Source organism: Trachypithecus francoisi, unplaced genomic scaffold (genome assembly GCF_009764315.1).
Source record: "Trachypithecus francoisi isolate TF-2019V2 unplaced genomic scaffold, Tfra_2.0 Lachesis_group3, whole genome shotgun sequence".
Taxonomy (NCBI): Eukaryota; Metazoa; Chordata; class Mammalia; order Primates; family Cercopithecidae; genus Trachypithecus; species Trachypithecus francoisi.
Genome location: NW_022681468.1, coordinates 27,944,200 through 27,972,020, shown reverse-complemented (window position 1 = coordinate 27,972,020; position 27,821 = coordinate 27,944,200). Strand labels below are relative to the sequence as shown.

Genomic DNA, 27,821 nt, shown 5'->3' with positions numbered 1-27,821 from the left:
GAGAGGTGTCTTTATTGGCAATCCCCAATGGAAACTGCTCTCTAATTTTCCTCTAGTCTTCTTATTTGTGTTGTTTGTATATGAAAAGATGAGGTGAATAGTTAAGGATGCTGCACAAATCCTTTGGCTTTGTCCTATAGGCTCTCAGGGTTTTTTGATATCATGTGGCATTTGTGTCAAATTGAGTTGTGCTGTAATTTTATTAACAAGCTTCACATCTCAGAATATTTTACAGACATGCATCTAACACAGTTGACATGTTGTTTATTAAGAGTTACATCATCTTAACAAGTTATTATTATTATTCCTTTTAAACATCATTATCATTCTAATAAGTTATTTCTTATTTCTAATAAGCTCATGTCTTAAGCAGAAATACTAATACCCAGGAAATTTTCTGAGGACTGGCTCGCTTATAATGAAGGGAAGTCGCTCCACACTCTAAGGTGTCTTCTCTCATCTTCTTCATGTGAAATCCTGGACACTTGCAGATTCATCACAATTCAGAGATTATTAATCCAATTGCTTTTAATAAAGACTGTCCTGAAAGATACACATGGTGAAACATTCTAATTGTAAAAGGTTCATAGAGCAAACAATTCTGAAATATCTATTTCCATATGATTTTAACAATTTCATACTTGGAATTTTTTTTTTTTTTTTTAGACAGAGTCTTGCACTGTTGCCCAGGCTGGAGGCTGGAGTGCAGTGGCACAATCTCGACTCACTACAAGCTCCACCTCCCAGGTTCACACCATTCTCCTGCCTCAGTCTCCCGAGTAGCTGGGACTACAAGTGCCCACCACCACACCCAGCTACTTTTTTGTGTTTTTAGTAGAGACGGGGTTTCACCATGTTAGCCAGGATGGTCTCTATCTCCTGACCTCATGATCTGCCCGCCTTGGTCTCCCAAAATGCTAGGATTATAGGCGTGAGCCACCACCGCACCCGGCCCATACTTGGGAATTTTTACTATAGCTAATTTAAATTTTTTATTTGAATCCTATTTTATATATGAGGATACTATTTCTTCTTTTCAGCATTAAATTTTCTAGATGAAAAAATACTCATTTCCCCCCAAGATTTTATAAAATAATTTCTGGCACTTCTCTAGGTTTCCTAGCTGTATGCTTTTTTGAGATGACTTGGAGTCAAACTCTCTAGGTTGAATCAAGGCTGTCCCCACCACTTACTGTCTGTCTGACCTTAAGTTATTTAACCTCTCAATGTGGGGATGTTCATGGTACATATCTCATAGGATTTCTGGGTGGATAAAATGTTCTGATACATGCAAAATAGTTAGGATAGTATTTGCCTGGCATATATTAAGCACTCTAACTTATAGCCATTCTATTTTATTCCATTCCATATTAATGGTTCAACCTGAAATAGAATTGCCTGCAAACAAATCATGACATCAAGGGTGTTACCTGAAAAAAACGGTGTTTCTTACTTAAATATATTAAGTAAATATAGGGCTGTGTACAATTTTAAAATTTTGTCTTACTGTGGGACTTTTAGACCTTTTCGTATATAAATATGTATTGTGTATATCCAACATGGCTAACATGCCATGTCTCTCTCTTTTTTAAGAATCACCCACTAACATCTCCAGTGAATCAAATTTTGAAAACCATGGGCAGTCACAATAAGACACATGTCTGAAAACCCCAAAGGTGATTTTTTTCATGCTTTCAGTAATTACATTGAAATTGTCCCAAAGGCAGAGAAAAGAAAAAGAAATCAAGTCTCCAAAATTTCTCTATCCTTTAAAAAGAAACTCCACCTTAATTTTTGGTGAGGGGTAAAAGATCTCACTTGAATGGTAGTTACATTTTGTGATGTGAGGGTGTCAGCTTTTTCTCCAAGGATGACCTCCCAAGAAGGGCAGGGTCACTCACTTCTATTACACTTCCCAGCTGTCTGTTGGCTTTGCAGATTCCTGTCTTATGACTCTACAGGGAATCCATGATGTAGATGTTCCTGTATTCCAGCAGGCAAATGATACCGGTCAAACATTTAAGGCCATTAACAAGAATTTAAATCAGCAACAACACTTATATAGAGGCATTAATTCAGGGTAAATGCAAAATGTGTTGCAGCATCGATTCTGGCATTTTTCTCTGCTCCTAATAGATCTGAGCATTTGATCTATATGTTATATGGACCTGAATGAAGGGAAATAAACATCCGGACAGATTCCCTCTGATCGACTTTCCTTCTCACCATTTTTCTGCTTTGGTAGTTAACCAAGGCCATGGGCTTCGTTCACCTAGAACCAGCCTAAAATTAAGGATGCTGGCCAGAATACCAAAGTGTGGTGCTTGTAGCATTTAAGCATACAGATAAATTATTTTTGAAAAATTTCAAACCAGTGTACCATGAGCAGAGTCAGAGCCCCTCTTGAAGGCAGGTTGGTAAATTTCCAGAACCACTTAGCAGTTTTCATAGGTGGCAAGGCATTGTATTGTTGTTTTTATTATTGTTTGGAGCTAACATTTGTTTCCAGGAACTGGGTTAAATGGTTCGAATTCATTATCTCATTTAATCTTCACAGTATTCCTGCGAGGTAGAAAGTATTGTTATCTCCATTTTAGAGACAGCACTTATAGAAGAGGCATCTGGAGCTAAAACAGATTAAATGACCTTTTCCTTTAGGTTCAGAGTAAATGTCATATTGCACCCCAGAATAATTCAGTGCTCACCATAATGATTTACCCTTCTAAAAGGTAATATAATGCAATTTCAGAAATTAATCATTCTAAAAAATGTGTAAGCATAAGAAAAAAATAGCAAATGTCCTTTTCTAGCATCACACTAGATTTTACAGGTGATTACAAAAAGACCCTTTTGAGATTTTCAGCAATGGATTTTCCTTGGATGAGATGGAAGATGCTCTCAGCTGGTGTGACTAAATTGTTTGTGACTTGAGGACATGGGTCATGCCCTCTGTGTGTACCACTCACTATATCCCTCATCATAGTTCCTGCATAAAGCAGAGATTCGGAAGGGTTCGTTGAGAACACGGATGACAACCCAACACTGTAACCCAGCAGGTGGTGCCTTGGTGTAACATTGGTAGGTTTTGTTTGCCTTTGTACATTTTTACCATAAAAGAGGTCAACTCGAGTTTCTATCTTGTTGCAAGTTCATTACACAGGTATCCCTTATTCCTTCATTCGACATTGCAAAGAAAACATTTGTAACATGCTTTGAGTCATTGTTAAGAGACATTTCATACAGTCAAAAAATAGCATGAATTTATTAAATTCAGTACTTTGGGTGATAAATTGAGAAGAAATCTTTATTGCAATTTGGTGGTGATAGTGGAGAGTCTCTTTCCAAATATAAGACCTAGCATTAAGAAGTATTTCCAAGTCTCCTATTTGAGAAACCTGAAATCTCTAAATTTGAGATATGTGGAAAAAAATAGGTCATTTTCAAGCAAATGTGTGTTGCTGTTAACCCTTTGGTTTGTACAATACATATTTCTTTTTTTTTTAGAATATACTGGAAAGATGAAATCTCTAATAGATATCTTTCTGGAAAATAGTCTTTATAGCAAGGTTTTCTTTACACAGGGCAACCATGCACATGTGGCTAATGGATCTCCAGACAAAGGCCATTTCTTCCCTAAAACAAAGCCAACAAGGCAATTGAGTCAAATAACTTCAAACTCCCCAGAAGGGACAGCAGCCATTCTTAAATCCACCATACTTTTGAATAGCTATCATTGGTCATTATCTTCCAGATGGCTTTGTAAGTGTCTGGGCATCATGTGATTGCTTTGAAAATCCTCCATTTTTCAGAATGCTGGGACTGCCACTTAGTTCCTTTCTTCTTTATCTCTTCCTTCCAATCCCTCTCACTGTTCTGCCCAACACAAAGTTCAAGTCATCTAGAGACGAGTATGGCTTTTGCTTTTGTAGGGACTTTTTCCTGAGTCCCTTCCTAGCAGGGTACATGCAATATAGGCCTGTGAGAATAACTTTCTGCAGTGACACAGAACAGTGAAAACTATAAGTCAATCTATGGTGAGTGCAATCCTACATTATTTCATGCATTAGAAAGTTGTACATCTGTATACCTATATAATCTATTTCACAGTAACAATAAAAACATATTTATCGATTCATCAGAAGATAGATTTGTGTGTCTATCCAAATGTATTACACTGTGATTTTTCTCTTCCTTGACAAAGATTTCCCTGAAGACAATATTTATGGCAGGGCAGGAATGTATATTACACTTGAATATATGTTCTGACAAAGAAGCACATAGCATTTTGGAATTGGGCTATACTGGACATTCTTCAAAAAATCTTCTAAATGGAAGTAATGTTTCATCTAGTCATTTGTTCAGATTTCCCTACAATTTTTAGCCAGCAGTCCTTCATGGATCAGATATTGCATCAAAAAAGAAGGGGAAAATGTTCTTGCCATGGAGACATTTTCAGATTAAGTTGAAAAGGCCCATAATCCTTACTGAAAATTTTTTTTATCATCATCAGGCTATTTTTGACAGTCAGTAAAATACCAGCTCGTTCTCTCATTTAACTGACAGATTTCCTCTTTTCGCTTTCTTTCTTGCTTCTCTGTATCTATATCTATTCTCTTTCCAGGGCTCATGGCATATAGTAAGTATTGAAAAAATGAATTTAAGTCTAATTTATACATACTTGTGAAACCTCATTCCTTATGACAAAGACCTTAAGCTTTTCTAAATGCAGAATCAGCCACTGGTTATTTTTAACGGACACGTAGTGGTTGCTATTTTCTGGGGTGCAGGATTCATTAGGGTCATTGCTGGCATCCCAGTGTGCTACTGAAGGCGAGTGTCCAAACTCCAATAATGTTTGGTTTCTCTCGATATTCCAAGGTTATGTATTGAAAGAAGCCATACACATTCCAGTTACCCATCCAGAGAATTCCTGAGAAAAGCAAATTATTCTTAAGATCCCCTGGAATTCTGAATGTCTTGGTGGAGATGTGTGGTAGGTAAAAGGGAAACTTGATCTGGTTTATTCTGAACCCTTTCTTCTCATCTTAACCTTCTACTAAGTCACTTGAAAACTGTTGAGAAGGAGAACATATAGGCATTATGAAAGAAACTATGCTGGTAGCAGAATTCTTCAAGGTCTCAGGATTTGCCCTTTTAAAAACTGTACATAATCTAAAGCATAGTAGCCAAAACAATTCAGTATGAATCAGACGTACACATACATAATTGTCCCATTGAGTTTCCCATCTCCACTAAGTCATGGTCACTGTGGGTTATGGCAACTAAAAGCCAATGGAGGTTAACAGAAAGCCCCCCAGGAGAAAATACTCTTTTGTGGTCTTTGGACGAAGGCCTGAGTATCAGCAGGACTGGAGTTCTAAAGATACTGCTATGCCCACTGCATGAGACACATGAACTAATGAACTATAGACAAGTCATCATACCAGTATTTCAGAAAGTGAAACTGATATAAGGACACAGGCCAGACACCAGCTCAAACAAACTACAGAAGCAGGGAGAGCAAACTGAAATACAAAGGCATGGCTAGTAGCCAGAGCAGGAGTGCCTCAGAGATTGATGATAGGTAAAGACAGTTTATGTACCAGTTGGTCTAAGGACAGTTCTGCAGGGAGGTAGCCTTTTGAAGGTGATGGTTCAGATTGGCCTATGTGTTCCTGCCCAGTTTTAAAGGTGTCATAAACCAGTGGGATTGGGTATCTGTCTGGTGTCTGACTTCTTGAATAACTATGTTCCCACTTACACTGGGGTCTTGGCATAATTTGTCTCCTAACAAAGAGAAAATAGAAAATATCCAAATATTGCAGCCTTATAGCATAGATGGGTAAATAAAAGACCTTCCCTTTTGGCATTGATGACAGTAAACACTATTAATAGCTTTCTATTTGCCAGGCATGTGACACATGATGCTGAAATCTTGCAACAACCCAGTTAGAATGACTTAGTGAGACTTGAAGTTAAGTCTGCCTAAATGTATACAGCAGGTAATTGCTAATTTGTTCATATTTAAGATCCTTGACCTTTCCACTTTGTTATAATAGTACGTATTTATATTCTACTGGAAATGAGTAAGCATGCCTTACCACTTCACACATAGAAAAGCTGACTTCTAAGAAAATCTCAAATAGAGGTGGTCGGGAAGCCACAGGACCAAAACAAGAACCCAGAAAAGACAGTACTCACTAGATGCTGCTTGCATTCTACCCTGTGGATTCAATGAGTAAAACGTGGGTACTAAAGTCAAACAGAACTGGATTGGGATCTTAGCACTTACTTGCTGTATGACTTCTCTAGGTTAGTGATCATCTCTAAGTCTTTGATTCTTGTTCTGTAAAATATGATAATAGGGATAATAATAGTGCTTACTTTAGAAATAGTTGTCAAGATTAAAGTGCTTGGCTCAGTGCTTGACACAGGGTAAACATTCAACCTATAGTCAATCATCTTCGGTACTCTTGTCTCACCAAAGAACCAAGCAGGAGGTGCTGGCCATATGCAACCTTGAAATAGAACATTAGATGTGATAAAATGGACCCCACAGGAAGTATTTGGGGATATTTTAGGCATATTTTCTAGTATACATATGCAATATTAGATAATATTTTCCAAACCAATGCTATTTAACCTCAAATCCAGCACCGTGAAAAAACATTGAAAGGTAAAAGAAGAAGTCATTTCACTTCCATAGTTCTCAGAATTACCATGTAGATATCAAAAGGTCTCTTCTAGCTCTGAAAGTCTGTGCTAATTTTGTTAAACCCCTACTATGTGCAAAGTTTGTCACTGGGACGAATAAGGTTGACACAATCAGAGAAGCAATATGTAAAAAGACATGCACAATTCTTCTAATTCTTTTTTTTTTTTTTTTTTGAGATGGAGTCTCACTCTGTCACCCAGGCTGCAGTGCAGTGGCACAATCTCGGCTCACTGCAATCTCCACCTCCTGGGTTCAAGCGATTCTCCTGCCTCAGCCTCCCAAGTAGCTGGGAGTACAAGCACCCTCCACCATGCCTGGCTAATATTTGTATTTTTGGTACAGACGGGGTTTCACCATATTGACCAGGCTGGTCTCGATCTCCTGACCTTGTGATCTGCCCTCCTTGGCCTCCCAAAGTGCTAGATTACAGGTGTGAGCCACCGTGACTGGCTATATACAATTCTTAAAATTAGCTAAAATGATAAACTTACCCTATGGCTTTGTCATAGAAGAGTTTTAAAGACAATAAAAAAAATTGAACTTCTGAGAAGAATGGTAATATTATAAATATGCTGTAGCCTCTAAATAAGAATAGTGATATTTAAAGGAATATAAATTAAAGAGAACACTAAAGGGAAAAGAGAGATGGATTTTACCCTCTGGATCTGACTTTGGTTTTAAATTGCATAGGCAAGTGATTGGTTAGAGAGATTTATTTCAAGCTTTAGTAATGTATTAGCAGTGTCACAGAACAAGGGATATGGTTAAAAGAAAGAAGGTGAGAAATACAAACAAGATAGTGTCTTGTAATCTGATTTATTTAAATTTAGATTATATTGCTGTTGCATTAATCTTTGTATAAATCATAGTTCTAAGCACATTAAGCTTATCTTGCAGTCAGTTTTTCATTTTGCAAACCTTAACTAATGTTTATTATTATAAGCTGTGAACTTTTTTTAATCATTGAGAAGGACCTTCTCAAGTGAAATTTAGGTTCCAAATGGCCAAAGTAACCAATGGGTAGGGAAAAAAAAATCTGCTTAAACTCTCAGTTCATAGTTATATGTAAACATCTTGAAGACAATAGTAAAGGAAAGATAAAGAAATCAGGTGGATGGAGAAGATACACTAGAGGAGTGGGATCCTCACATGAGCAGTGTTTTCTAATGCGTTTTTCTTGAATGATGGCATCTTGGAATTCCTATCAAGTATGGAATAGTTTACCTCTGACTAGCACTGCCCTACAAAACATTGTCAGTTTATTCTAGGACTGCAATGTTCAGAATGCAGATATGATCAATTCAATCCAGATGAGACAATCCTATACATGTAATAATAGAAAAAACTATTTGAAACTTGAAAATCAGAAGTGTTTTAACTTTCTTCAAACACTTAGACTATAACAAAATTTTTAGTCTAATGTAATTAGTGCAAATTTCAGAGGATATGCTTATATCAAGAATATTCCTGTGGGAGAAATAGAAACTTCTAAGGAGAGGTTTCTAGGATTCTTAGACAACCAAAATTTCGTTTGACTCAGACCCTGATATTACATTTTCCCAGGATTCCTCTCACTTATGCTATTTTCAGTGATTGCTCAGGTTATTTCGAATGATGGCATACGTATATCTTCTCTGGCATGCAAAAATGCCAGAACCTTATTTTTCCTCCCTCTGTTCCCAGAAAGAACTAAGAACGGCCTAGCCTTGAGCTAAATTGTACAGCTGACTGTTTGTTTTGGGAACTTCCATATGAACATATTTGGTGTTGCACTGATGCATCCCAGGAAGAGAATTGTCTGACTGGAAGAACAATTCTGCTTCTGGAAATTTCTAGCACATGAGAAGATAGCTGGAAGGTATGTTTGTCTGGGTAGTTTGGAGGCTGCAGGGTGATATAAAGGAAAGTAAGAAAAAGGCAAAGATATCCTTCAGAGGACTCCCCCAAAAGAAAGCAGCAGCTATGAAGTTTTATTCCTGAAGTAGGACAGGCAGTCAGACCCAAGAGATCTCAGTGTCTCTCTCTGTGTTGGATGTAATTGCTTTTCATTGTCAATACTGAAAGAAGGCACACAAGAGACAAAGGAAATGTTTGTGTATAAACCTGGCTTTGGTTTTTCAGAGACAGTCTTCTTATACCTTCAGATCTCCTAGATGAGCTGGGCCTTACAGAAAATACAAGTCTTGATCTCTGTTTGTTTATAGTTTTCAAATTCTTAGCTTCTGCCTGTATGATATCTCATGTGATTAACTGATTTTTCTAATTTAAGGGAGTTTTCTTTCTGTGAAGGAAGAGGCTATAAAATCACATTTTTATCTTATTTTCTTTTTTATTTTCCAACATTTCTGCTCTTTTTTCCACATTCCTTGTCACTGTCAAAACTGGTAATTAATCAAGAGTCGGTCATGGATGGCTCCTTTTCCCTCCCCTTCTTATCCTTCCTTTTCCTGCCTGAGTGATGAAGAATGATGTCCTTGTCCTGTACCCCTGGCTTTCTCTCCTAGGACCATTCAAGCCAGACCCCATGACAAGATGCTCCCAGTGAGGGGAGAGCACTGGGAATGACAAATGTGACTCCGGGAACCTGAGAATCAAGGGGTGGACTTCCTGATCTCTACCACTTGCCATCATCTGTCTCTCCATGTCAGGAGGCCTTTGGGAAAAGCAGAAACAAAAGAGAAAGGAAAAGTTCTCATTCCTGCATTTTAGCATCATGAGAAGCCTGGAGGTACCTTTGCAATAGCACTAAAAAGTGATGAGTCTTAAGTCTTTCCCAAGGTTTTGATACCCACCAGTCCATGAGTATACATGCAGGCATACTTTTACTCTCTACTTTCTCCAGCTTAACTTTTTTCCAAGTGTCTGGAGAAAAATAAGAGCAAACATCTTTTGTAAAATTGGACATATCTCTTCTTTCATTATATGATTAGTTTATGCCTCTGAACAACTTAAGACTCAGTCTTTACTCTTATTTAACTGAGGAGATTAGGGGAAATACTTCCTCACCCACCACAGAGTCTGAAATTCTGCTGTTAGAGACTCATGTCTTTGGGTGAAAATGTTGCATCTCCAAGAAGACCCATGAAAACAGAAGTGATTCTAGGTAGAATGAAGATACAATATAAGCTAATCAATGACACCCTCCTATAAATTCCTTTAGCAGATCTATTTACTGTGGAGATCCCTAGTGGACAGCATGGCCTTAAGGAATTGGGAAATAAAATAGTTAACTTGAGATAGGTTGGAAGAGAAAATAATTCCTGAGAAAGGAACACAATACTGCCTGAAAATAGTACTAATGTATTTTTACAGATTAGTTTTTGCTGGTTCCTGGACCAAATGACTAGATGGGAATTCTTATTCTCAGATTTGCTTCATAACCACTTAAGAAAAATGCCAGATTGACATTCTCAAGTTACAATCTAAAATCCCAGGGTGGGAGCACACTAGTCAGGGGTGAGATTAAATGAGGCAAAAGTGACTGCATCGCACTTCACTGTCTATAGAGGCTATTGACAGATTTATGCAGGCTGAGTTAAGTGAATGACTTGATAGCCTGGATCACATCTATCTGTGTTTTTCACAGCCATCATGTCTTAGTTTGTTTTATGCTGCTATAACATAATGCCCCAGACTGGGCAATTCATAATAAACAGGAATTTATTTGGCTTACAGTTCTGGAGGCTGGGAAGTCTTAGTGCATGACACTGACATTGGCATGGGCCTTTGTGCTGCATGATCCAATGGTGAAAATTATCACATGGCAAGAGAGCATGGGAGAGAGCCAAACTCAATTTTATAACCAACTCACTCCTGTGATAATGACACTGATCCATTCATGAGAACAGAGCCCTCATGACCTCATCACCTCTTTAAGGTCCCATTGTTCAACACTGTTGCATTGGGTATTAACTTTCCAACACATGAACTCAGGGGGACACATTTAAACCATACCAAACACCCACTCTATAGAATGTTGCCCTTAATATGCTGTGATGTATCTATATGTATATATATATTTCCTTTCCAGTGCATTTTAGTATATTAGTTGGCTCTCATTTGCTTACTTAAACTGTTATATGAAAAAAAAAAGAAGAAATATGCTGCAAAGATACAGAGGTATATTGTGAAGCTCAAATTAGACCAGGAATGTTATTAATTTAATTAGTTATCCGTGCAGTATGCTGCATAACAAAAAAACACAATATATCCAGCAACACAGGACAATAAACACGTATTTCTTATGGAGCTGTGGGTTGCTTGAGGGTCAGCTATTGCAGCTTGAGATTGGCTAAATGGCTCCACTAATCTCAGCTGGGCTCACTCAAGGGTCTGGGCGTCAGTTGAGGTTCAGGTTATATAGGCTTTGCTCAGCTGGGTTAGGTCAGCTGTATTACACATCCCTTATCCTATTTCTGGGTCCAGCCTGCTAGCTTGGGCATATTCTTTTCTGTTTTTACAGGTTAATTTTGGCTGCTTACTAGACCAAATGTCTCTATGGAAATTCTTCTCAGGTTTGCCTTATATCCACTTAAGAAAAATGCCATATTGACATCCTCAAGTCCCAGTCTAAAAACCTGGGTAGGTGCATGCTTGTCAGGGGATGAGGTCAAATTAGGCAAACGTGACTTCATAGCCCTGCTGTAACCAGCTGGAAAATAAGAGAATGAACAACAGACAAAAATAGTCTTGTACCACATTAATGACATTCTGATTATTTGAATTAGTTAATTTTGCTAGGAGTAGAGGTAATAAGAGTGTAGTTCTCAGTTGCTGCTTACCCAGAACAAGATTCTTAGTAAATTTGAACTAGATTCTTAGTAGGAAGATTTTTGGGTGGCTTATGTATAGTTTTTCTTCTGTTTTTCTTTTCTTACTGTATCTGTAATTTTTTATTTTTTTAAATTCCATGACTTACTGGAAATCTCAAAGAATGTTTGAATGAACTCTGATTATCCATTCACTTTGTTGTCACTAACTCTACTGTCAAAAACCCAAGCCAGGCATCAGCTGGGTTTGGTGTCCTTAACCATGTTTGAAGGCTGCTGACTGATCAGGGCAGTGGTTGCTGAAGGTTGGGGTGGCAAACAACAAAGAAGTTTGCCACGTGGATTTTGACTTCCTTTCATGAAATACTTCTTTATAGCATGCGACACTATTTGATAGTATTTTACCCACTGTAGGACAGCTTTCAAAATTGTAGTCAGTCCTCTCAAACCCTGCCGTTGCTTTTTCAACTAAGTTTATGTAATATTCTAAATCATTTGTTGTGATTTCAACAATGTTCACAACATCTTCACCAAGAGTAGATTCCATCTCAAGAAACTACTCTTTCCTCATCTGTAAGAAGCAGCTCCACATCTGTTTAAGTTTTATCATGAGATTGCAGTAATTCAGTCCCATCTTCAGGTTCCATTTCTGATTCCACTCTGCCACACATTTCTCTGTGAGTCTGTTAAAATATGGATAATCCAAATAACTTCTTTCTAATGTGATTTATATGAAATGGAAGCATGTTCTCTTTCCCCCTTATGTGCTCTTGTTTTGAATTGCAAAGATTCAGTTTTGCATATATTTAAAAGTTATTTTGACAGTATGTAATGTAGATTTAAAACATTCTGAAGTTGGCTGTTTTCCCTTGATCAATTCTTCTTTTAGAAGAAACATTGTAAATAAATCAACAAGTGTCAGAGCATACAGTGTAGTGAACAGCCAAGGACAATCTGTTATGATATTCTGTGTATTAAAAACCAGTTTGTTTATATCACTAGGAGGATTTCATTTTTTAGTATTTGGATTTGATGGATTTAGTGAGAGTGATATAATTTGCTTCATTAGACAGGTATGCCACAGCTGAACGATGTGCATTACTCTTAATGCTAAAGGGAGATAAATGTAATGATAGAAAAAGTTGAGGGAACCAACGAGGCAATATTCCTAGAATAAGCAGATGAAAATTTAACTATGATGCACAGAAGTTAAATGTCAGTAATTCCATTCAACTAGGTCAATGGAATGGGGGCAAGAACTTGCTTCATTGTAGAAGTGAAGCTGTTAGCTGTTTTACTTAGAAACCTTGAATCTGAGCAATCATCTCCAGAGAACACTTGATATGAGCTATACGTTTCTTGACTGATATTCCAAAATGGGGATTGAACTGTGAGAAAGAGTACAAGTAATTTCTGAGTTATCAAACTTAGAAAAAGCAAAACTGACCGACCACGGTGACTCACGCCTGTAATCCAGCACTTTGTAAGGCCGAGGCAGGCGGATCACGAGGTCAGGAAATGGGGACCATCCTGGCTAACACAGTGAAACCCTGTCTCTACTAAAATTACAAAAAATTATCTGGGCTTGGTGACATGCACCTGTAGTCCCAGCTACTCTGGAGGCTGAGGCAGGAGAATCGCTTGAACCTGGGAGGCAGAGGTTGCAGTGAGCCGAGATCGCACCACTGCACTTCAACCTGAGTGACAGTGAGACTGCATCTAAAAACAAAAACAAAAACAAAAAAACAAAAAAAAAAAAAAACAAGCAAAAACTTGGGACTTTTTTCTTTCCCTTATTTTCACCTTTGTCTTCCTTCTCTTTCTGTTTGTTCTTTCTTGTCTCTCTATTTTTACCCTATTCATTTTGTCTCATGCCTTTCCATTTTTTATATCAGGAATTAAATACCCTCTAGAGTGAAATGATGAATAAAATCTACTAGTCCCATGAGAAGGACAAAATTTAATTTGTTGGCTTTTGTTTGTGATTTCCTGATGACAGCAAAAGAAGTCACACTCAGGATCAAAGATGAGAAAAAACAAACTACAATGTTCACTAACGTAATTTTTAAGGGAGAAGATATAAAGATTACCAGAGTTCACACTTTAAAATTGTTTGCAATCAATTGAAAGTTGACAAAAGTTGTATGTTGAAAAACGTGAGAAAAAAGCAAGTGACCATTTAAGGTGATGTGTTAAGAGAAAATCAACTGATAGAGGTAGAAATGTGGATGAGGAAGACAACCACTATTCACTGGGGTAGTCAAAGGAAAGTTGACCTGGAACTGGATTTTGGACAACACTGAATAAGATTCAAACAGACAAACCATGACTGGGGCCCAGCTTGAGCAAAGATCAGAAGCAGCACTATTCCAGACATGTGAGAATATAAATTTGGCTCAAGTAGAAAGATGTCAAATGGCAGATAACTGTGGAAAAATAATTTGGGGAAAATTTATAAAAGGCCCGGAATGCTGAGGTAGAACCTTGGGTTCTATTCAGTACATGTTTTGAGAACCACTGACGGTCACTATGGAGATGTGTGCAATATAATAGAACAAGAATTGAGAGGTCATTGGCTGGAGGAGTTTCCTAGACCCAGAGAAGGGTAAGAAGGGAGACATTTTGAAGGCTGGTACATAAAGAGAATGAAGGTATCAATGAGACATATTTTAAAATCCAAGAGAAGGAGAGGAAACCTTTAGTTTTGAAGGTGAGAGTTTTGAGGTTTGGATGACTATGAAATAGTTGCATGAGAATACCCATTTATCAGTGGGAAAATCCTGAACTAGAGTTTGAGAGAGTCTGCTAGCTAAAGTTGTGGATTTGAGAGTTAGTCTCCCGAAGAGGATGGTTGAATTCATAAATATGGACAATACCCCACAAAAAAGAAGTTTGCTTAGAGGGTTTGGCATATCCATGATGAGAGCATAACAGGGAAGCAAGGAAACACTGAAGAGAGGAGGGGTGGTCAGAAGAACTGTAGAAGTGGGGCAATATGTGGAACAGCGAGGGTCTCAGCACAGACAGAGGACCTGGGCCTTGAAGGCCAGCTGCGTCATCTGGAGATGAAGATGGAAGGAAATGGGGATCACTGGGGATGAAGAAGAAAAGGAGTACTAAACGTCTCTTAGAGTCATCATTTTGTCCATAGAAACACATCGCTGGGAAGGAATGAGCTAGATTTTTCTTATTCTTCCTTCATTAATAAAAATAGGAAAACAGGTGGTGAAACAAATTGGAAAACAATGTACATACAACTAATACTCTTGAAGAAAGAGATTTCACACTGTCTCCTGCTAACCTGTTCTGATATTCAATGGCACTTGTTACCCAGGAGTTCCTTTTTAAATCGTTATCTGAAATCCCCATTGCTCTCCTGTGAGCTGTTTTTTTGTTTAGTTTAGTTTTGTTTTGTTTTGGCTTTCCTCTGTGTATCCTCAGGGGACAGAAAGAACATATGGCAACTATCTCTCAAGTAATAATCCTTCAATTTTGGAAATATGTATTACACAAAATTTTTCCTCTCTAGCCTTTTATTCTTCAGGCTAAATAATACTAAGAAGTTTGGGCTTTCTTTACGGTCATTTCTTCCCAGGACAATGATGCAGACTGAGTCAAATTCAGCTCCTGGGAGTTGGCTAAAATTTATATTGAAGTCACTGCTTTGAGTCAGTGAGCAGTATTGATGTCAAGTTTGCCTATTTAGGAAAACAATTCAAGAATGAAATGATGATGACCCTTTCGGAAACAACTATGTGCATCATTTGTATCCTGAGAGCACTTATCAAAACTAATAGGTGAATAATAAATATTTCCAAAGAAGAAAACTGATGGATAAAGTGGTGAAACTGTAGCATTTATCTCTTATTGCCAATGCCTGACACATACCAACTCAATTCATATTTGCATGAATTTATGAAAGCAAGGATGAAAAAGTATGTACTAAGATATAAACTTAGCAATATTATTTTTTAAATGTTGTTAAAACTCAAGGCCTTTTGGGCCACGCTGTTGGGCTGTTTCTTAAGGATATGATATTTTATTTATTTTAGTATATTCAGAAACACCTAGTGGTATTAAAAGCTCTGAGATTGGCAGGATTTGGCCTTTTAGTGAATGTTGCCTCCACTTTCTCTAGAATTTATTCTATCATTTTTTATGACAGTCTTAATAAAGATGATTGAAAGACTCTGGGTATTAATTCATCAACCAGTATTTGTTGCAGGCCAACTAACAGTTTGGCACTGTGTTCCAAGGGGAAGTTAAGTAAGCAAAAAAATAACAAACTATTAAAGTTGATAAAGCTACTGATTTAAGCCAAAATAGTAATTCTCTTGACAACATAAGAGTGAATGTTTGCATAGCATTGACCTTTTGCCAGACACTGTTCAAGCACTTTCTACATCACTACATATTTCTTTTAATATTTACAACAACTCATTAAACAGGTACTATTCTTATCCTTATTTTACAGGTGAGGAAGCACATGAGAATTGGCTACAGTCATACAGTTAGTAAGCCCATAGAGTTAGGGTTAAACCTGGGTCCAAATCCTGTATTCTTAACCATTACTCCATGAGAGAGGTCTTCCAGGCTTCCCTTGAATAATCTGAGGAATGAAGTGTGCATTATCTTTTTTTTTTTTTCCCCCTCAATCAATCGAGGTTTATTGAGCTAGAGCTTGAGGGTGTGCCCAAGATACACATGAGTCACAGAAATTCTCTGTGGCTTGTGTTCTCCCTGAAGAGGTTTTCAGGAAGCTCAGTTTTATACATTTCCTTAGGGGGGAAAAAGGTGTGTAGGAAGAATTGGGGTGTAGGCAGAAGAATGATTGCTCTCAGACTGTCTTTGTTCCATACCTGAGAAAATAAGGATTCTTAGTGTGAAGTCTAATAGACATGTACCTGTTTTGTGGGAGAATATACATCTTTTTTAAGGTATTAAGATTATTTTTTTCCGTAAGTTATTGGGGGTACAGGTGGCATTTGGTTACATGACTAAGTTCTTTAGTGGTGTTTTGTGAGATTTTGGTGCACCAATTCCCCGAGCAGTATACACTGTACCATATTTGTAGTCTTTTATCCCTCGCCCTCCTCCGACTCTTCCCCGAAAGTCCCCAAAGCCCATTGTATCACTCTAATACCTTTGCGTCCTCATAGCTTAGTTCTCACATATCAGTGAGAACATGCAATGTTTGGTTTTCCATTCCTGAGTTACATCATTTAGAATAATCGTCTCCAATCTCATCCAAGTCACTGCAAGTGCAGTTCATTCATTCCATATGTATGTATATATCACAGTTTCTTTATCCACTCATTGATTAATGGGCATTTGGGTTGATTCCATGATTTTTGCAATTGTGAACTGTGCTGCTATAAACATGCGTGTGCAAGAATCTTTTTCGTATGATGACTTGTTTTGCTCTGGGTAGATACCAAGTAGTGGCACTGCTGGATCAAAATGTTGTTCTACTTTTAATTCTTTAAGGAATCTCTACACTAGTGTACATTCCCACCAGCAGTGTAGAACTGTCCTGTGTTCACCGCATCCATGTCAACATCTACTGTTTTTTGATTTTTTGATTATGGCAATTCTGGTGTCCATTATCTTTTACTAGAAAACTCCTCCTGTTGAAAGGAAATCTTTCTTCCCATACCTTTCCTTTATTGGTCTAATTTCATTGCCTGGAGGAAGACGGAGATTATTTTCTACAGAGCAGACTCCGGATCTGAAGACAGCCTTCAAACTCCTCCAGAAATTGTTTCTTCAGGATTAATACTCTTTCCTTCAATTGCTACGTATGACATTTTTCATTTATTTTATTTAGCTTTGCAAAACTTGCCGTTCAAAAAAGGGTATTAGATAGTTCGCATAGACATACACAACAGACAAGCAAGATAATATATATACCTCCAGGTTTTGTGGCATCAATAGATTTGATAAACATACCTTTTGTGTCTTCATTAGAGCAATAGATAAATGAATTAGGGCTGTACAGAGTATAAATCCCTGCAGCATGCCCTTACGTATGCCCCATCTAGAATTTCTCAAATATACAGGCCACATCTTTCTGTCCTAGTCACAATGTTAATTGTCAATTAGCATGTTTATGTCAAGATTTCCCATGATAGCATTTTTCTCTGGGATCTAATAACCCAGTAACCTTGGATGCCAGCGTTATATAGTGATATGGAGGTAGATTTCTGATTCAAAATGTGTGCTAAAGCTTTGTAATAATAGACAACTCAATTTCTGAGCTTCAGTCTCCTTGTCTAGCAGAGATAACAACAGGTACCATGCACCTTCTTAAGGCTAGTTGTGAGGACTAAATATGATATACATGTAAAATTCTTAGCAGATAGTAGGTGCTTAATTATAATTGTAGATATTTGTCAAGAATGACTCATTTGACCAGTGGAGTGCTGGCAAATGTTTACCTAATAATTAATTGGCTTTCTGAGAGAAAAAGCTCTAGTTTGGAGCATTTGATGATTTCTCTGGTTAAACACTCCCACCAAAACTTTTGAGCTACCACCATGGCATCATGGAAGGTAGAGTTGGGTAGCAATATATCCAATCAAATGGCTATTGGGAGCCAGTGCCAGCCAGTGCCAACATCCCCCTATGTGTGACCCATGCTACGCTCATACTCCCACTCACAAATAAGATTGCAGCTTTAATATGTGAGTAGAAAGAAACAAAGAAAAAAGATTTCCATTACAAAGAGCTCCCATCAGGTGCTGATGGTGCTTGAAAAAGAGATGGTTATTTTAATTACATTTATAATTGTGAAGCTTCTTTTGCTTGCTCTGGTATGTGGAAGTGCCAGCTATTCTTTCCAAATGTGCTTGGTTTTGTCTTTCCTTACCTCTCTCCCTCACCCTCCCTCTTCCAACAAATGCTTCGTATGGCAACAGTTACCAGGCAAAGTAAGGGATTTTATGAAAAATTCCAAGATTTGAGTAGAAAAATGAACACCAAAATACCCATTTTATTAGTATAGGTAGCATTCAGTTAAGGGTTGGGTATAAAAAGAAACATTTGCCTGCCCAAAGAAAGCAGCATCAGAATCTTGGCATAAGAGAAATGGCCTTGTTTAGTGTTTGGGTGTTTACATATTCCTTGTGAGGGTGATTGTCTGAATATGCTCATTTTCATATTTTAAGTCATCATCAATTAAACATTTGTAGGAGTATTTCTTGTGGGCTGCCTCCAGTGACTGTCCGTGAAACCAAGCAGCTGTTGGGTAGATATGGAAGAAAAACACCCTGAATGTTGCACTCCTAATTGCTTCTCCTGGCACAGGTAGAGGTACTTATGCACAGGGAAGGAAATGAAGGGCATGCATCCAGGTTCCTTTCTAGCGGTCTCCTTAGAAATCACTGCTTTTTGGACAGTCCTGAAAGCATGACACAGCTGAGACTTGGTATATATACACACACAGCATCATATTTGATTTTGTTGGTCGTTATCTTCTGGCAACCCTTTGGCAGGTGGTATCACATTCTTCTCTCTAAAGAGCATTACCAACTGAGATTTCCCTTTGTGCTTACTAAATATTTCAGGATTGTAGATTGTGTCAGCAATGATTCCTTTTATGTTTCAAAGGCTGGAAAATTTTTCTTCCTTGACACTTCACTGTCATTGATTTGGGGAAGTAGTGCGAGCCAAGTGGACATTGGACAAGGAATTAAAATTTATAATTGCCACAAATAGTAACTTTTCCTTAGCTGCTGCTTCGTACTTGAAAATGGAATGCCCTGTAGCTTGGGAACTGAATTTTATGGTGGCTCTGCTTTTGTGATACTTCATTCAATCCGTTTAACAGTTAGTTGTATTTTTCAATTCTAATTAACATTGATGGTGTTAATATATATCTTAAAACTATAATTTGGAGCTAAGAAGCCTTACAATAGATACACCAGCAAAGATGACTAGAGGTCTACAAAAGTGCATCATAAGTAGAGCAATTTAGATGGACTTCCTTCTGAACTGCTGCCTAAAAAGTTTGTTATTCAATCTTATCACCATAGTTCAGCAAAAAGTTAATGAAAATAGGGCAGTATAATTTTGATGTAAAACATCAAGTACCTGATAATTATCATCACCATCCATCTTTATCCACCATCATCCATCACCATTATTATTATATTTTTATTGCTTGGATTAATTCAGTCCTAATAGAGCATAATGGTATGGAAATTATTTAATTACATTATAAGTACAAACTCTATCGAGTCAGAAATCATTTAGTCCTATGACAGAAATCCAGTAATACCACCTCCCAGTAGGATGAACTATATATGCCTTTAAGATATATAACTTATACATGCAGAGGGATATGTAGATTGTCTGACAACTGACTTTTCTTCTATTTCTCCATGTTGCTAGACTTAATTCTGCCTCTGTTTCAAGGAACTTCAAGCACAGTGTTTAAAAGTATCACTTAGGCTCTTCCTGAATATACAAATTTTGGTACCTCATCGTTGTAGGTCTCTGATAAGGCTCTTGGAATCCCTATTTTTGACAAGCATGCCAGATTCTTCTAATAACTTGTCTGGAAGAACATGCATGGAGGAACACGCCATTCTGCCCTCATAAAAGGCATTCATTTTTCTGTCTGTTTTTGTTACATCACTGCCCAAATGGAATGTGACTATCAATACATAATAATTTCAGTTACTAATATATAAACTATTAGAGTTAATTTGTATCAAGTTATACTCATCATTAGTAATTAATAATAATGATGATGAATGATAGCAGATGTATATATGGTGCCTACCATGCCAGACACTCTTAAAGTATTTGCACGTATTAATCCTTACAAGGGTCTTCTGAGGCAGGTAATATCATATCCCCATTCCCTAGAGGAGAAAACTCAGCTGAAGGAGACTGGTCACTGAATCACAAAAGGAAGAGAGCAGGCTGTAGAGTCAGATGGCATGGGCTCTAGGTCTGTCTGTGCCACTTACTGGCTGTGTGTCAATGACAAGGGTCCTTCATCTCTTCTGGACTGTAAAGTAAAACTGGGGATGCAACTACTATTAACTCCAGAGAGGGGTGGTGAGAATTCCATGAGCTGAAGTATGCAAGTGTTTAAAGCCTAGCCAGGAGAGTAGGCATGTTCTAGAAATTTTAACTGTTATCACCTTCTCTTGTGACAGCCCTGCCTTTCCAACACCTTTTCTAATGAGTTATTGTCAATAACATCCCAGTGCTGCTTTCTGAACTGTGACTATCTTTAAGGAGTGTTTGGTGTCTCTTTTTTAAAAATTTTCTTTTCTTTTTGAATGTTGAAGAACGTTCAATTTTCAATTTATCTTAATAAGCACATATACAAATATTAGGCCTAATTAATAACCTTATTATCTCATTAGAAAGGCAGAACACAATGCACATAACCAGGAAACTAATGTACAAGTCTTAGTATTCATTACTACTATGAAATTCATTCACATATTTAGTAGAAAAGAAAAAAACAAAAACAAAAAACAAAACAAAACATTGAGCTCCTTTTCCTACCAGATCAAGTTATAGATGTTAGCCTGTTCATAAACTTTCCCACATCCAGCGGGGATGTCTCCCAACACACCATCCATCCCCAGCTGCTTCCTGGCCCTCTTGCCTCTGAGGTAGGCTCACAAACCCTCTGAGTTTTGAAAGTGTTTTCACCTGCTAGCATCAATGAGAAATCCTCTGCAAGTCCCCTCCCCATGTTCATTTCTGTCAGTTCCTTGGGTTTTGGTTCTCAGTACCTAAGTGTCATTAGCTTCACCTAGGATTGTTTAAATAAATGCAGATTCCTGAGTACTAAATTCAGATTCAGTAGGTCTGCAATGGAGCTCAGGAATCTGAGAACCCCCACCCCACCCCAAGTGAAGATGACATAGCCAGCCCTCCAACTTGTCTTCGAAAAATACTAGCTTCAATTGTAAAGAAAACCAAAAGTGCACGTGAATGGAAATCTGGGATATAATAAGACAAAAAAGACTAAAGTAGGAATAGCAAACATTTCAAAGGAAAATGAGGCTGCCCCTTCTAAGGATTTCATATTAACAACTGGTGCAAGGAAAGGGAATTTGCAGCAGAGTTCAGAATAGGGGCAGTGAGAAAGCAGGGTTGAATCTGAGAACAAGAATAAGGAAACCACTCTGAAGATGAGCAAGTGGCATAAGGGAAATTGCCACTGGAATGTACCCTCTCTACTTCCCTACCTCCTCTCTTTACTTCTTTGACCCATTCTTTCTGCTACAACCTACCACTAAAGATCCTGCTTAGAATGAACCAAGGTCCCAGGGGATTGTTACATATGCATAAGAGTTGTTCTTGGAAGCCTCTGAGCTTGTTGATACAGGGGATCCCTATGGCTCCTTGATGATAATTCAATTGTGAAGGTATAGTACTGAGAAGCTGGTCTAAAGTTTTTATGGGATATATATTTTAAATTTTATTTAACAAATATATAAAAAGCACTGTTCTATGTGTTTTAAAAATACTAACACATTGAATCTTCTTAACTTCTTTGTGGAGTAGGTAATGTTATTATTCCAGTATTACAGATGAGGAAACTAAGAAGTTAAGTAACTTGCCCAAAGGGTATAAAGAGGAAGGGACAAGGTGATTGTTCCATACCTTATAGGAACCAGATTATCGTATTTGTAGAAAGAAAGACTACATTTTGAGTCTATCCCAAAGAGTGTTATTTGAAGTAATTAGACTGTGTATCTCTGAAAGAATTGGAACCCACAACTCAAAACAGTTTAAACTGTTCTGGAGGCAAAGCTAACTCTCTGGGGGTTTCTTTCTTCTGATGATAAATTTTGGCGTCACTTAATCCAGGACAGTTCCTACATTTATGGAAATGAGCATATGAGATAGGATTAAAGAATGGGAATTCATTCATTAGGCTGTATGCCATCGTGGGTCATTTTTTTCTAAAGCTGAGCCAAGAACAGCTGTACCTCAATTTTTTATTTTCTTGGCCAAAAGGGCACAAATAACATCTCACACTAAGAACATTAAAATATTTACCAAAGATCTTCTGGCCAAGAATATTTCTTCATTGCAATGTCTCTGAATATCTTCCTGAATCACTTAATATTCATCTAAACTTTTATTTCCTATGACTAAGTAACAGTAATATTAATGGCAACTGACATTCAGTGAGTTCTTATTCTGTGTTGTTTCAGGTGTTTTACCTGTATTCTATTATATGAAATAGCACAACTTACTCTGATTAACTCAATTTTATAGGATATAACAGTTATTTTTCAATTTCTATTATGACAAAAAAGTTTTATCAATCATATCTATAGCTAAACTATGTAAAAATGTTTGTAATTATATCCTTATAATCAATTTTCAGAAGCAGAATTGCCAGTATAAGAGTATACTTTAAGAAAAAATTTCAGCACATTTTACCAGTTTTCCTGCCAAGAATGTTATACCAACGTGTATTCCCACCAACAATATAGCAAGACTTTTGTGAAAAGTTTTTTTGTTTGTTTGTTTGTTTGTTTTTGAGATGGAGTCTTGCTCTGTCGCCCAGGATGGAGTGCAGTGGCACGATCTTAGCTCACTGCAACCTCCACCTCTTGAGTTCAAACGATTCTTCTGCCTCAGCCTCCTGAGTAGCTGGGACTACAGGCACGTGCCACCACACCTGGTTAATTTTTTGTTTTTAATAGAGATGGGGTTTCACCATGTTAGCCAGAATGGTCTCAATCTCCTGACCTTGTGATCCGCCTGCCTCAGCCTCCCAAAGTGCTGAGATTACAGGCATCAGCCACCGCGCCTGGTGTGAAAAGTTTTTAAAGTAATGAACTGCTAGTTAGCAACCTCTGAGTTTTTTAAGGTGTTGTCTAGCAGTCTTTATAAAAAACAAACAAACAAACAAACAAAAAACCGAGGTCCAATCACCTGTTTCCTTACAAGAGGGAATCAAGGGTATATTTCAGTCTGTCTATAATGCACTGCTATGTAATTACTAGGGAAACTTCTCCAAAAGTCACAATGGGTAAAGTGTTATAAATTCTCTGAGCCATAAGTAAAGTTTCTAGTGTTTGAGAGAATCTCATTCCGTGTTGTCATTGAGATCATTAAAGTCGCAGTTCCCATGTTACCTTTAGAGAGAAGTTTTCCTACTATCTTATCTAAAATAGTCTTCCTGAGGTCTATTCCATTACTCTGTCTTGTTTTCGTAGCACTTACTAATTATCTTTGTTTATTGCTTTATTGCTTGTCTCCCCATTATAATATATGCTTCTGGGAGTCGAGAGCTCTGTCTTATACCAGCCATTTTACCCCAAGACCTAAAACAGTGCTTGGCACATGGAAGATGTCTATATATGGTGAATCTGTGAATGAGTGATGAATGAATAAATACTAGTCCTCTTAAATCCCAAAGTCCTCTGTTTGCTATTTATGTACAGCTGTTAGTCTGTAGTACAACACTGTTAAGGGACAAAATCTGCATACAGGGCAAAGAAATATTTGTAACTCTAAGGTACTCAACTTTGTAGATGAAGATAAGCGAGGAAGAACCAATTGTTAGAGTATCAATGGCATTTGTCCTTTGGTTACAAGCATAAGTGAATTGCCTCTTGATTTTGAGTTGCTATTTAATGGTATTGGACAGTTACAGATAAGTTTGTTAGAACTTTTCTCTTTGTTTCCTTAAGGGTTTTGCCCTTGGGTAACCATCTTAATCAATTTCTTCAGTCCCTGTCTTCCATGGATAAAGTCTTAGCAGAGCTATTAAAGATCCTAATGTCAACTTCTCTTAAGATTATATTGTCCAATAATGGGTGTTCTGAGAGACATTTTGAGATCAAGTGCTAAAGATTTACAATACACACTTTAGGAGAATATGCTTGTTTCACTAGGACATATATGTTTCTCTATGGTATCCCCAGCACTTACAGTAACTGGCACGTAGGAAGCATTAAGAAAATGTTGAATAAATGAACAAGATAATCAAATTTCGTCTTGTCAAGGAACCCATTTGGGATCTATTATACGTTCTGGGTAATTCCTCTGAGCATCAGTGAGAATCTGTGCAACGAACACTCTAGCTTATATCTAATTTGAACTACTGAGTGTGGGCAGTAGAAATTATTTCAGTAGAAACTTAGCTGGCTTGAATTTATGAGATGTTATTTGTTAGTGTCATTAAGAAAAATGTCTACCAACTTCTTTAGGAAGCTCATGTCTCCAAAAAGTTTATTTGAGATTTCATATAGAGTTCCTTGGTTATAATAAATATTCCTGACTTCTGCATGTTTGCTATTTATGCAACAATGATTATTGGATCTAAGTTACTTTGTCATTTTCTAATTCATTTATTTTAGATTGCTCAGCTAGTACAATAGAGACACTTTGGTGCTGTAAATTCTCTTTGTAGTATCTGGTGGGATTGTGTTATTCTTTGGTGGGCTGGTAATCCCTATATAGCTTAGAGAAACACAGGGCTCTTTAAACAATCCTTTTTTTCTTTTCTGTTTTAAATTTAATCACTTGGTTATTTTTGCCACCTGCTCTCATTGCCTTCTTACCCAAATCTAAAATTCCTATAGTAAAATAAATAGAAAATGTGGTCTCTACTCTCTTTCAAAATAATATTTTCATTTCTTTGGACAAGTATGTTAATTTCTTCATATGCAGTTGTCAATGGTACAGGTTTCGGAACCAAATAGCCTAAATTTGTGTCCTGCCCCCACTCGTGCTATTACGGACTTTGGGCAAACTAGTTAACCTTTTTGTGCCTCAGTTTTCTCATCTTTAAAATGAGGCTATTAAGAGTACTTCTCTATATTGTCTTTGTGAATTATGAATTATGAATCAATACATAAAATGAACTTAGAAGAATGACTGGCACATCACAAGTGCTCAATGTTAAATTGTTTTTATTGGGAAGAAATGAAAATACTTCCTTGTTTAATGTTGGAGAAAAGAATCACTAACCCACCGCATCTCTAAGATGATGATGAGAATTGCATTTGCCATTTATTACATGCCTACTGTGTGCTAGGCACTGAACTCAATGCTTTGTCCACCTTATGTAAGTGAAATCTCACAACACAGTGAAGTAGTATTATTATTTCATGTTATCAATGAGGAAACAGGAGACCCCAAAGATTGAGTTCTTTCTCTAGGGTTAAACATCTTGCAAGTGATGGAGTTCAGAAGTAAATCCAGTTGCATCTGACTTTAAATCCTGTCCTCTTAATTGTTATGTCACCTCTACAGTCTTCAATAATTGAGACTTAATCTTCTTTGATTACTAACATCCAGTAGCTATTCCAAGGGAATTCAAAACTCTTGTCTTCATGAATTTCAAAAGCAATCCAAGTCCTGAAAACAAAATTTTTGTGGTCTATCAGTGTAATCCAAAACAAGATAAACACCTTTTAAAGGTATTTGCAGATAATATTCCCCTACCCTCACTGTTACAGTAACAGTGTAATTTTCCCTGATATTGCTCTGAACATTAAGGAATTAAAACACTTGAAGTTGGACTTGTCAAGAGACCTATTTTTGTTTTGTTATGTTGTAATAGCTGTTGTTTATGATATTTTTCTTTTTCCTTCATTCTACTTTTTCTTTGTCCAATCTTGGCTTCAAGGGCAACTTCCTGTGCATGTTCAGGAATCTGTGGCAAAGGGAACAAGTATGATAATTTGTCTGCTACCATTTGGATGTTAGTATTGTCTCAGCAGCCAGGAAAACAGACAGAGCCCCTGTGAGCATCATTGCATTTGGGCTGCGGCTTTAGTTGCCAAAGTGTAGATTTTACTGTTGGCTTTCCACCACCTGCTATGGGTAATAACCATCGAAAGGACAAATCCCTTTGTCTGCGATTTTTCTTTCTAGGCTTCTTTGGAGAAAGATTGTGAAATGATTTATTCCTCTGTACATATGAAGCTACAGTATATTCTCCGGTGCATAGTTTTGGCCTCTGATACTCTGTGTTCTTAGGTTAATCCATTAACTTGCCTGGGGGAAAAGGGACAGGAAAGATGGATGAAGGTGTTATGAAAACAGAGATGAGAAGGATCTTAAAAAATCCCAACCACTGCGTCTTCTTCCCTGTTCCCATCTGCTCCTGAGAAGTCCTTTAGAGGAAGCCAGTCCTGTTAATACCTATACTTTATACCTGTTGTTTTAAATGAGGCAGTTCTTCCTCACTATATGGATATAATAAACAGTTAAGTTGTCTTCCTATATGCCCCTCAAAAGGAGACAAACACATAAACTATACACAAATGGTTTTGTGCTCAAATGAGTGTTGGAAATGCTGGATAAAACAAAGGTAAATAGGTCTTTTCATTGCAGGCCTTCTCAGAGCCTTAAAAAAATCCTCACTCACATTTTGAATCTCTAGGAGAGACATATAGTATACAACATTCTCCAAATTTATTTGACCTTGGAATGCTTTTTGTTTTAGAAGCAGTTGAGGGACAAAAGTTCTGTAGAACACACTTCAGAGAGTATTAGGCTAGATTATTTTCATTGCATTTTTGCAATTTGGTTTATAAACTTACCTTGGAGTTTGGGCAAATTGACTAGTTAGTTCAGATAAAATATTTTTTTTTCAGGTTGCAAGTGTATTTTTACAGTAGCTAGCAGAAGTTGTAGTTCTGAAAAGATACTATAAGAACATTATCTTGTGATTATTTTCTTCCCCACCTCCACTTTTCCCATCTTTAGAAAAATTAAAGTATACCTAAGAAGAGGAAACCAAAGTGAGTGGTAAAGGTGTATGCCTCTATAGATGGACAGGTATGTTATTTACATTGTATCCAACTAATGTTTAAGTGGGCCTTATTGATGAGATCCTAAGAAACTATACAGAATGAACGTACCCCAGATTTCTCTTTGTGTACACTTTGAAAGTGTTTTTCCACTTCTATTAGCAAGTTTAATTTGTCATGCTCATGAAATCAACATAAATTTATGGAGGCATAACATAATACAGTAAAAAGACAATGTGATCCTTTTCATATGGCATTTTTAATACACCGTATCACAAATTACTTCAAAGAAACAATTAAAAGAACAAGGAAGAACTTAAAATAGTATGCAGCACATTTTAGAACTCACGTAACAGAGCTTCCCTGATGGACCCAAGTCCTGTCTTCTCTCACTCTTTCAAAATGTCAGCACCAGTTCCAGAAGGAGAGACTTACCCTTGTGATGGCCATAATGTAAAGTGTTCACACGACCAGGTAGCATTTCCATTCTTGGAAAGCTACGTTACTTGGTTCTAAGAGATCAGTCCTACAGACGTGTTTTTAGTCCCTTCAAAGTCAATTAATTTCATGAAAAAATGCTGA

The 27,821-nt window shown here is 37.3% G+C and overlaps 1 protein-coding gene and 1 long non-coding RNA gene across 5 annotated transcripts in view; one reads left to right on the top strand and one right to left on the bottom strand.

The window, feature by feature from the left end:
* The window catches only part of LOC117069250 (neurexin-3-beta), a 1,234,533-nt gene that overhangs the window by 543,943 nt on the left and 662,769 nt on the right, over positions 1-27,821 (top strand). The window lies entirely within an intron of this gene.
* LOC117069252 lies at positions 371-27,798 on the bottom strand. Of its 3 annotated transcripts, none has more exons than XR_004431466.1 (6): positions 27,589-27,798; positions 9,508-9,577; positions 6,385-6,518; positions 5,604-5,787; positions 1,834-1,983; positions 371-543 (listed from the first exon to the last, which is right to left on the bottom strand). It is a non-coding gene; the product is annotated as an uncharacterized LOC117069252 (long non-coding RNA). The 3 variants fall into 3 exon arrangements; XR_004431467.1 differs by lacking the exon at positions 6,385-6,518 and adding an exon at positions 6,293-6,346; XR_004431468.1 differs by lacking the exons at positions 6,385-6,518; positions 9,508-9,577 and adding an exon at positions 6,293-6,346.